Source organism: Seriola dumerili, unplaced genomic scaffold (genome assembly GCF_002260705.1).
Source record: "Seriola dumerili isolate Sdu_G_001 unplaced genomic scaffold, Sdu_1.0 BDQW01000169.1, whole genome shotgun sequence".
Lineage (NCBI taxonomy): Eukaryota > Metazoa > Chordata > Actinopteri > Carangiformes > Carangidae > Seriola > Seriola dumerili.
In genome coordinates this window covers 4425677-4433278 of record NW_019174424.1, presented here as the reverse complement: position 1 = coordinate 4433278, position 7602 = coordinate 4425677, and the positions used below count along the sequence as shown (strand labels likewise).

The following is a 7602-nucleotide window of genomic DNA, read 5'->3' as shown; positions in this document are numbered from 1 at the left end:
TGATCCGCTTAATGTATGACTGGTAATATGCTATGTTTGATAGGAGCTTAGATTGAATGCTGTGTGAGGAGAATCCTGTTCGCAAAGGTGGGTTGAACTTCGAGAATGGAAATTCTTCAGTGATGATAGCCGTGAGGAATCTGCACCAGGAACGCTGTTTAATAGCCAGAACTGACATTACGTATCCATTCATCTCTCTGAATGTTTGCAGTTGAGAACAACCTCTTGTCCTGTAGAAACTGCTGTGGAACGCGGCGTCTGGGTCAGCACTATCAAGCTGCATCAACATCTGTCAACACAGGCACACACAGCACAAAACACATCGAGTGAAAGGTTTTGTGTGCTGAAATATGGACTATAATAAAGAGAAGAGATTTAGAAATCTTACATGTTAAGCAGCGGATACGAGTGGCAGAGCGTCGCCCAGACATGTGTCAGGTGTGGTGTAGAACGTCCCGTTATGTCATCTGAAGGTGAGCAAGGGTGTGGAGTGTGAAGGAGAAGCGAGACTCGAAGGCTAATATAAAGGACACTGAGAGAGGAGAATGGAGGAGGAGGAGTTTCTACATTAATTACAACAAACCATTTCATTCAGGAAATAAAAATATGTAGTTTACATCTGTAATCTGTGAATCATTATTCCAGAAAATTCTTGAACTATATATCACTATTCCATCTTGGTGTAAATTTTATTAAGATTCTGTATTTAATTTTTGTAAAAATGAAACAGGCAGAAAATATACATTTGAGGTATATATGTTTCCAATATTGTCTTGAAAGTGCACAGACAGGGGAGACGAGTGAATGATCTACTAATATACACAGGGAGTTAAGTGATGTTGCCTGTGTGGTCTAAGTGGTTAAGGGGATTTACACATAACTTACAACATGAAATTCTGGTTCTTGGACCTTTTTGAAATCAACCTGTCTCTCTATCCTTACTCTCAGTGCTTTCTCTCTCTCTCTCCAAATAACCGTCACCTAAATTCTTTAATTTTCTGATATCTCTATACTTGATATATATGTTAGCATCAGACTTAACATCTTTCATGGTTTGAATTTAATTGTGTTAATTTCTTTTTAAATTGATAAAGCTAACATAACAACCCACAAGATAGGTTAGGATTCATGAGGGGAATCCTTTAAAATTGTAAATCAATGTATGCATTAACATCTTTATTGAAAATTCATTTAACTAAGTGAACTGTATGTTGCAGAAGTTTTACAAGGACATATATGCGGAAACTTCAGTCATTAGTAACGATATGTGAGTCTCGAAAAAAGCAGAGGTTCAATGAGATGGTTTTTAGGTCACATGTGAGTGACTACATCACGTGGATACGTTCCTCTTTTAGAGAGCTGTCGCCATTGTTTGACAGTCCAATAATGACTGCTCAGAGTCTCCCCTGCTCACACATTGTTGATGAATCAAACGATAATCTGATGTTTGACATGATGATTAGAATGTGAAATTTGGAGAGCAGAAACCACCAGCCAAGGTTGCGAGCACTGTTTGTATGGTAAAAAATAATCAAATGTGGAACTCTCCTCCTGGAGTCTGTTTGTACCAGCGAGCAGCATGTCAGTAGACATCCCCAGGTTACAGTCCATGGTGGCTGTCTCTCCTTCTCCAGCGCACACAGGAGGCTTCTGGTGTCACCACGGTCACACCACTCACACCTGGAAACACAAGATGACATGGAGTCAGAGAAACACACAGACTGATGAATCCAACATGAGGTACAGAGCTGCAGTAAGTCAGCCTCCTTACATGTTAAGCAGTGATGAGAGTGCAGAGCGTCCCAGCATGTTGTCAGTGTGTGCTGAAATGGCCTTGTAACTTGGAGAGTGAGCTTACTGCTGACAGATGAGAGGGTTTGGAGGATAGAGGAGACGAGGTGCTGGAGGAGCAATTTCAATACGAACACTGAAACTGAGAGTGACTGACGAGAGAGGAGCTAGCGTAAATCTACATGTTTTTGTCTTTTGTGTGGTCTTTAATCCTCTTTGGAGGGAAAAGGTCTTTTAACTCATTCATTGTCGTCAGTGTAGGTGAACTCTTTAATTTACATTCATGCTTCATTTGAAATAATTTAATTGACAACATTTCCCCATGAGTCAACAAGAATCTTCAGTTTCAGGATATAGGCTTTGACTCTTCACACATGAACATAATTTACACACATCAGAGTTAAACCGTCTCTGATTTGACCAATGAAGTCATTATAAACATCAGTGTGTTTCCAGGGACAGTTTCCTCTTATTTCACAGAGGCCTGAACACTTGACCTCTTCATCTACATGAAGCTGTGAATGAGGAGAGGAGGCCTGCAGGTGCATCCTGGGAGGAAGAGGGGGAGGAGTAGAGAGGTGATGCTTCACTGATGGAGGATGAAAACTCAGTTTCAGTTGCTGCTCATTTTATCTGATTGTTCCAACATCTCAACTGTTGCAGACAAAAAGCTTGTTGTGTGTTATGTTGATGTTTTTATTGAAAAGGTGAATGTATTTATCAGTAACATTCTTATCAAGTAAGAATAAAGTAGCAAATAGTTTATTCCCTGTGTCTTCTGGATCTGTAATATCCTCTGACATGAACATCAGAGGAAAATTAAATTCTAGTGAATTTTATTACAGGTCAAATATTTCTGTTGTGATAATTTCATTAATACAAATAAATACAAATAGTTTATTTTGATCGCAGAGTTTTTATTTAATTGAATGAATGAATTAAAAAATGCAGCAGATGCAAGCTGATACAACACCTCACCTAACTGTCACAACAGTTATTACGAGCATGCAGACACATCTTTTTCTAACATGTAAAAACCTTGTAATGAGCAAACAGCACAAACAGTAAAGAAGCAGGTTGTAAATGCTCATTCTGCTCCTCTGCTATTGTTCAGTGGGACAGGCTGACTTGTTGATGTTTTTCTCTGAAGTCTGGGAGCCCAAAGACACTTTACATGTGTAAAGCTTCTCCATGTTCCAGTCTGACGTCTGGATGTCCAGATAGCTGCTGATTTTGGAAAGTGTGGTCTGGTTGGTGAACAGCGGTGCTGGTAGAGACCCCACTGCTCACTGGACTCCCACCAACCAACCAGGTACTTCTGCAAAAGGCACAGACTGACTGGACAGACAGAGCAGAGTGGCTTTGTTGGACTGGAGCTCAGCACTGGACGGAGGGAAGACTGTCAGGACAGGAGGAGAGAGACCGGAGCCTGAAAATACATGGACGACATTAATCACATGAGTAGGAATCACATTATTAATACACAGCATGACAGTAAGAGTGAAATGTTTTTAGTTAACAATATAATAATCAGACGAAAGTAAAGGATTTCAATGTAGAAAAAAACATGTAGAAATCTTCACTTAAAATGTACGCACAGTTTATCATTTAGCTATTCATTTAGAATATGATGATTAAGAATGTAATATGTTTATGCTGGAAACATTCATTAAGTCACTGTTTGTTTTTGACAAAATGACAATGGATTCTATTTTAGTCCACAGTGAGAAATTACATCATATCAAGAGTCACAACGACCGGAGAAAGAAACATTTCAATCTGACAATTTATATTTGGATCAAATCTAAAGCACCTTTAAATGAAACAACACAGATACAGTGATGTAGTGTTGATAAAGGAATGTAAAGATGATCTAACACAGCTTCAATTTGTCTCAAGATGTGAAAATGAACAAGCACAATCTTGTAAATGTTGCTCCTCTGTTAAAAATGACTCAACCATCAACAAACTGTGGAGACTTTGTAGGAAACATCTTAAATACTGCCATTATTTTTCTGTCAAAGACACAGTCTGGTATCAAATCCAAGCTGATGTTCAAAAACATCTGTTATTCACTGAACAATGCTCAGATAAACATTTTAAAAAGGAAGTAACATATAAATGTCGAACTTTCTGTGAGTTTGAGACAGAAACAGTGAATCAGTCTTGTTTAATGATCAGTTCGAAAGTACTTACCTGTCACAATCAGCTTGGTGCCTTGTCCGAATACCACAGTGATTCAGTTTGTACACATGGCTGTACAAAAACCTCCTGACTCTCACTGATGAGGGGAGTGGAACTGAAACATGCTGTTGAGACCAACTTTCACTGTCAACATCTCATTCCCTTCATCAGTCTGTTTATTTTACAAAACACTGCTGAACTTGAGGATTTAACTCTGAATCTTCTGTTGCATCAGTTTCTTCTCATGGAAAGGTTGAAACTTCTGATATCATGGTTGAATTCAGAAGAATGATGGTGAAGGTGTTCTCCTCCATCAGAGCATCATTCATTCATGATTATCAGCTGCAGGGCTGCTAGAACATTCACTGTGTTTAACCTCGTGTATTTCAGCTGATCATCTTCAGTTTTCCATATAAAAGCAATTAATAGTAAATGGTACAAATGTAAAAATGACACAAATATGCTTCACCCTGGTAGATTTTTAGACACGTGCTGTAATGGTCTCCTCAGGTTTACTATCATATCATTGTTATAAACAAATGAAAGTGTAAAAAAAGACATTTGTCGTTTTGTTTTTTGCAATTTCATTAAATGTTCCTATGTGTAACGGAGATGTTTTTAGGACCATGGGGAAGATTATTTAGGGGACAACGGAAGTGGCGCTCCCTCTCTCCCTCTCTCTCTCTCTCTCTCTCTCTCCTACCTGTCCGTGGCATGGAAGTGTGGCCTGGAAGTGCAGCGTGGTGCAGACAACAGCACGAGGGACGTCAGACATTTAGTTTTGCGGTAGGCAAATATTGTTGTAAGATCATACGCCATCAGTCACTTCAGTTGGACTGTAAAAGAAAACACTCAAGTAATCCATGTGGTTTTTATTTCTATCATAGTTCCCAGTCATCTGATCGATCCGCCTGTTAGACATAAGGTGCACACCTGAAGTGGAGGGTGTGATTGTAAGTCACGGTTACACAGTTTGATAAATATCAGAATATCTGTTGGTCAAACAAGGTGTTCAGTGTGTTTTCCTTGTTTTCTCTTTAGTATTGGTGGTCGTGATATTAAGCACGCTGCGGCTCTGGGCACTAAAATGAGTTAAAGGTAGGCCTACAGCTTATTGAGTTGATAATTGAATGAAAACATTGTTCCTAAAATGTGTCTGGCCACAGCTTAATATTATATTTATTTTTAATAGGACTTTCTGAGAGTGTAACATTGACTGTCACTGTTGTTTAATCCCATCCCAGTCATGGGTCTTTTGCTGTGCCAGGTAATATTCCTGCACAGGAGTACTGGTTGGTTTCTGGGGCTGATGTGTGCAAATGTAATGAAGCTGGCATCTATACTGAGCTGTGCTGACCTGTGTGCACTGTGCATGATGGGAACTTGGAGGCAACAGAGGTGCAACGACAGATCTAATGTCCCAGACAGGTTACTCCAGCCATGGTGGTCAGGAATTGAAACTGGCCTTTGTAGTAAAAAAAGCGAGTGGTGAACATTGAATAAATGAAACGGTTGCTCTGCATTGTGAAGTATGAAAACGCAGTTATTCTCTGACCGTTTGAGTGGCTGAATGCAAAAATAATTTCTTCTTTAAAATTCAGGTAAGATGTTTCATCAGAGACATGAAGCAATGACGGGTCATTCTTGAGGTAAAGGGAAGTGTACAGAACATGAAGATGTCAAGAAGGATAAGAAATATGTGTGAAAAGATACAAAGAAATGAGTCGGATGAGAACAGATTAAATACAGACATTTTTAAAGTTACATGTGAAGATAGAGAAAGAATTTGTTGATGGATTCATTGTCAGTGAAGAAAAGAGATTCAAAAAGCAGAAGTGTTTAGTGAGGAGGTTTTTGTCACAGTGTGAATCACTGTGATACCTCCTCCTTAGCAGAGTCGTCCCATGTGTGACAGTAATAGACTGCTGAGTCTCCCTCCTCCACATTGTTGATAATTAAACGATAATCTGATGTTGACTGGTGATTAGATGTGAATTTAGGAGAGTAGAAACCATAGCCGTAAAATGCAGATCTATCTCCATGATAAAAAAACAAGATATATTGTGGAACTCCTCCTGGAGTCTGTTTGTACCAGCGAGCAGCACTGTCAGTAACAGTCCCCAGGTTACAGTCCATGGTGGCTGTCTCTCCTTTCCTCAGCGTCACAACAGGAGGCTTCTGTGTCACCACCGTCACACCACTCACACCTGGAAACAACAAGATGACATGGAGTCAAGAGAAACACACAGACTGATGAATCCAACATGAGGTCAGAGCTGCAGTAAGTCAGCCTCCTTACATGTTAGAGCAGTGATGAGAGTGCAGAGCGTCCCCAGCATGTTGTCAGTGTGTGCTGAGAATGGCCTTGTAACTTGGAGAGTGAGCTTACTGCTGACAGATGAGAGGGTTTGGAGGATGAGGAGACGAGGTGCTGGAGGAGCAATTTAATACGACACTGAAACTGAGAGTGACTGACAGGAGGAGGAGCTGCGGTTAAATCTACATGGTTTGTCATGTTTGTTGGTCTTTAATCCTCTTTGGAGGGAAACGGTCTTTAACTCATTCATTGTTGTCAGTGTAGGTGAACTCTTTAATTTACATTCATGCTTCATTTGAATAATTTAATTGACAACATTTCCATGAGTCAACAAGAATCTTCAGTTTCAGGATATAAGCTTTGACTCTTCACACATGAACATAATTTACACACATCAGAGTTAAACCGTCTCTGATTTGACCAAAGGACAGTCATTAAAACATCAGTGTGTTTCCAGGGACAGTTTCCTCTTATTTCACAGAGGCCTGACACTTGACCTCTTCATCTACATGAAGCTGTGAATGAGGAGAGGAGGCCTGCAGGTGCATCCTGGGAGGGAAGAGGGGGAGGAGTAGAGAGGTGATGCTTCACTGATGGAGGATGAAAACTCAGTTTCAGTTGCTGCTCATTTTATCTGATTGTTCCAACATCTCAACTGTTGCAGACAAAAAGCTTGTTGTGTGTTATGTGATGTTTTTATTGAAAAGGTGAATGTATTTATCAAGTAACATTCTTATCAAGTAAGAATAAAGTAGCAATAGTTTATTCCCTGTGTCTTCTGGATCTGTAATATCCTCTGACATGAACATCAGAGGAAAATTAAATTCTAGTGAATTTTATTACAGGTCAAATATTTCTGCTGTAAGTGATAATTTCATTAATACAAATAAATACAAATAGTTTATTTTGATCGCAGAGTTTTTATTTAATTGAATGAATGATTAAAAAATGCAGCAGATGCAAAGCTGATACAACACAGGGCCTGACACTTGACCTCTTCATCTACATGAAGCTGTGAATGAGGAGAGGAGGCCTGCAGGTGCATCCTGGGAGGGAAGAGGGGGGAGTAGAGAGGTGATGCTTCACTGATGGAGGATGAAAAAACTCAGTTTCAGTTGCTGCTCATTTTATCTGATTGTTCCAACATCTCAACTGTTGCAGACAAAAAGCTTGTTGTGTGTTATGTGATGTTTTTATTGAAAAGGTGAATGTATTTATCAAGTAACATTCTTTATCAAGTAAGAATAAAGTAGCAATAGTTTATTCCCTGTGTCTTCTGGATCTGTAATATCCTCTGACATGAACATCAG

General features: G+C 39.5%; 1 long non-coding RNA gene and 1 pseudogene across 1 annotated transcript in view; both read right to left on the bottom strand.

Moving 5' to 3' along the window:
- The window catches only part of LOC111226980, a 19088-nt gene that overhangs the window by 11379 nt on the left and 107 nt on the right, over nucleotides 1-7602 (bottom strand). The gene's annotated exons all lie outside the window — the stretch shown is intronic.
- LOC111226978 lies at nucleotides 2816-6403 on the bottom strand (annotated as a pseudogene).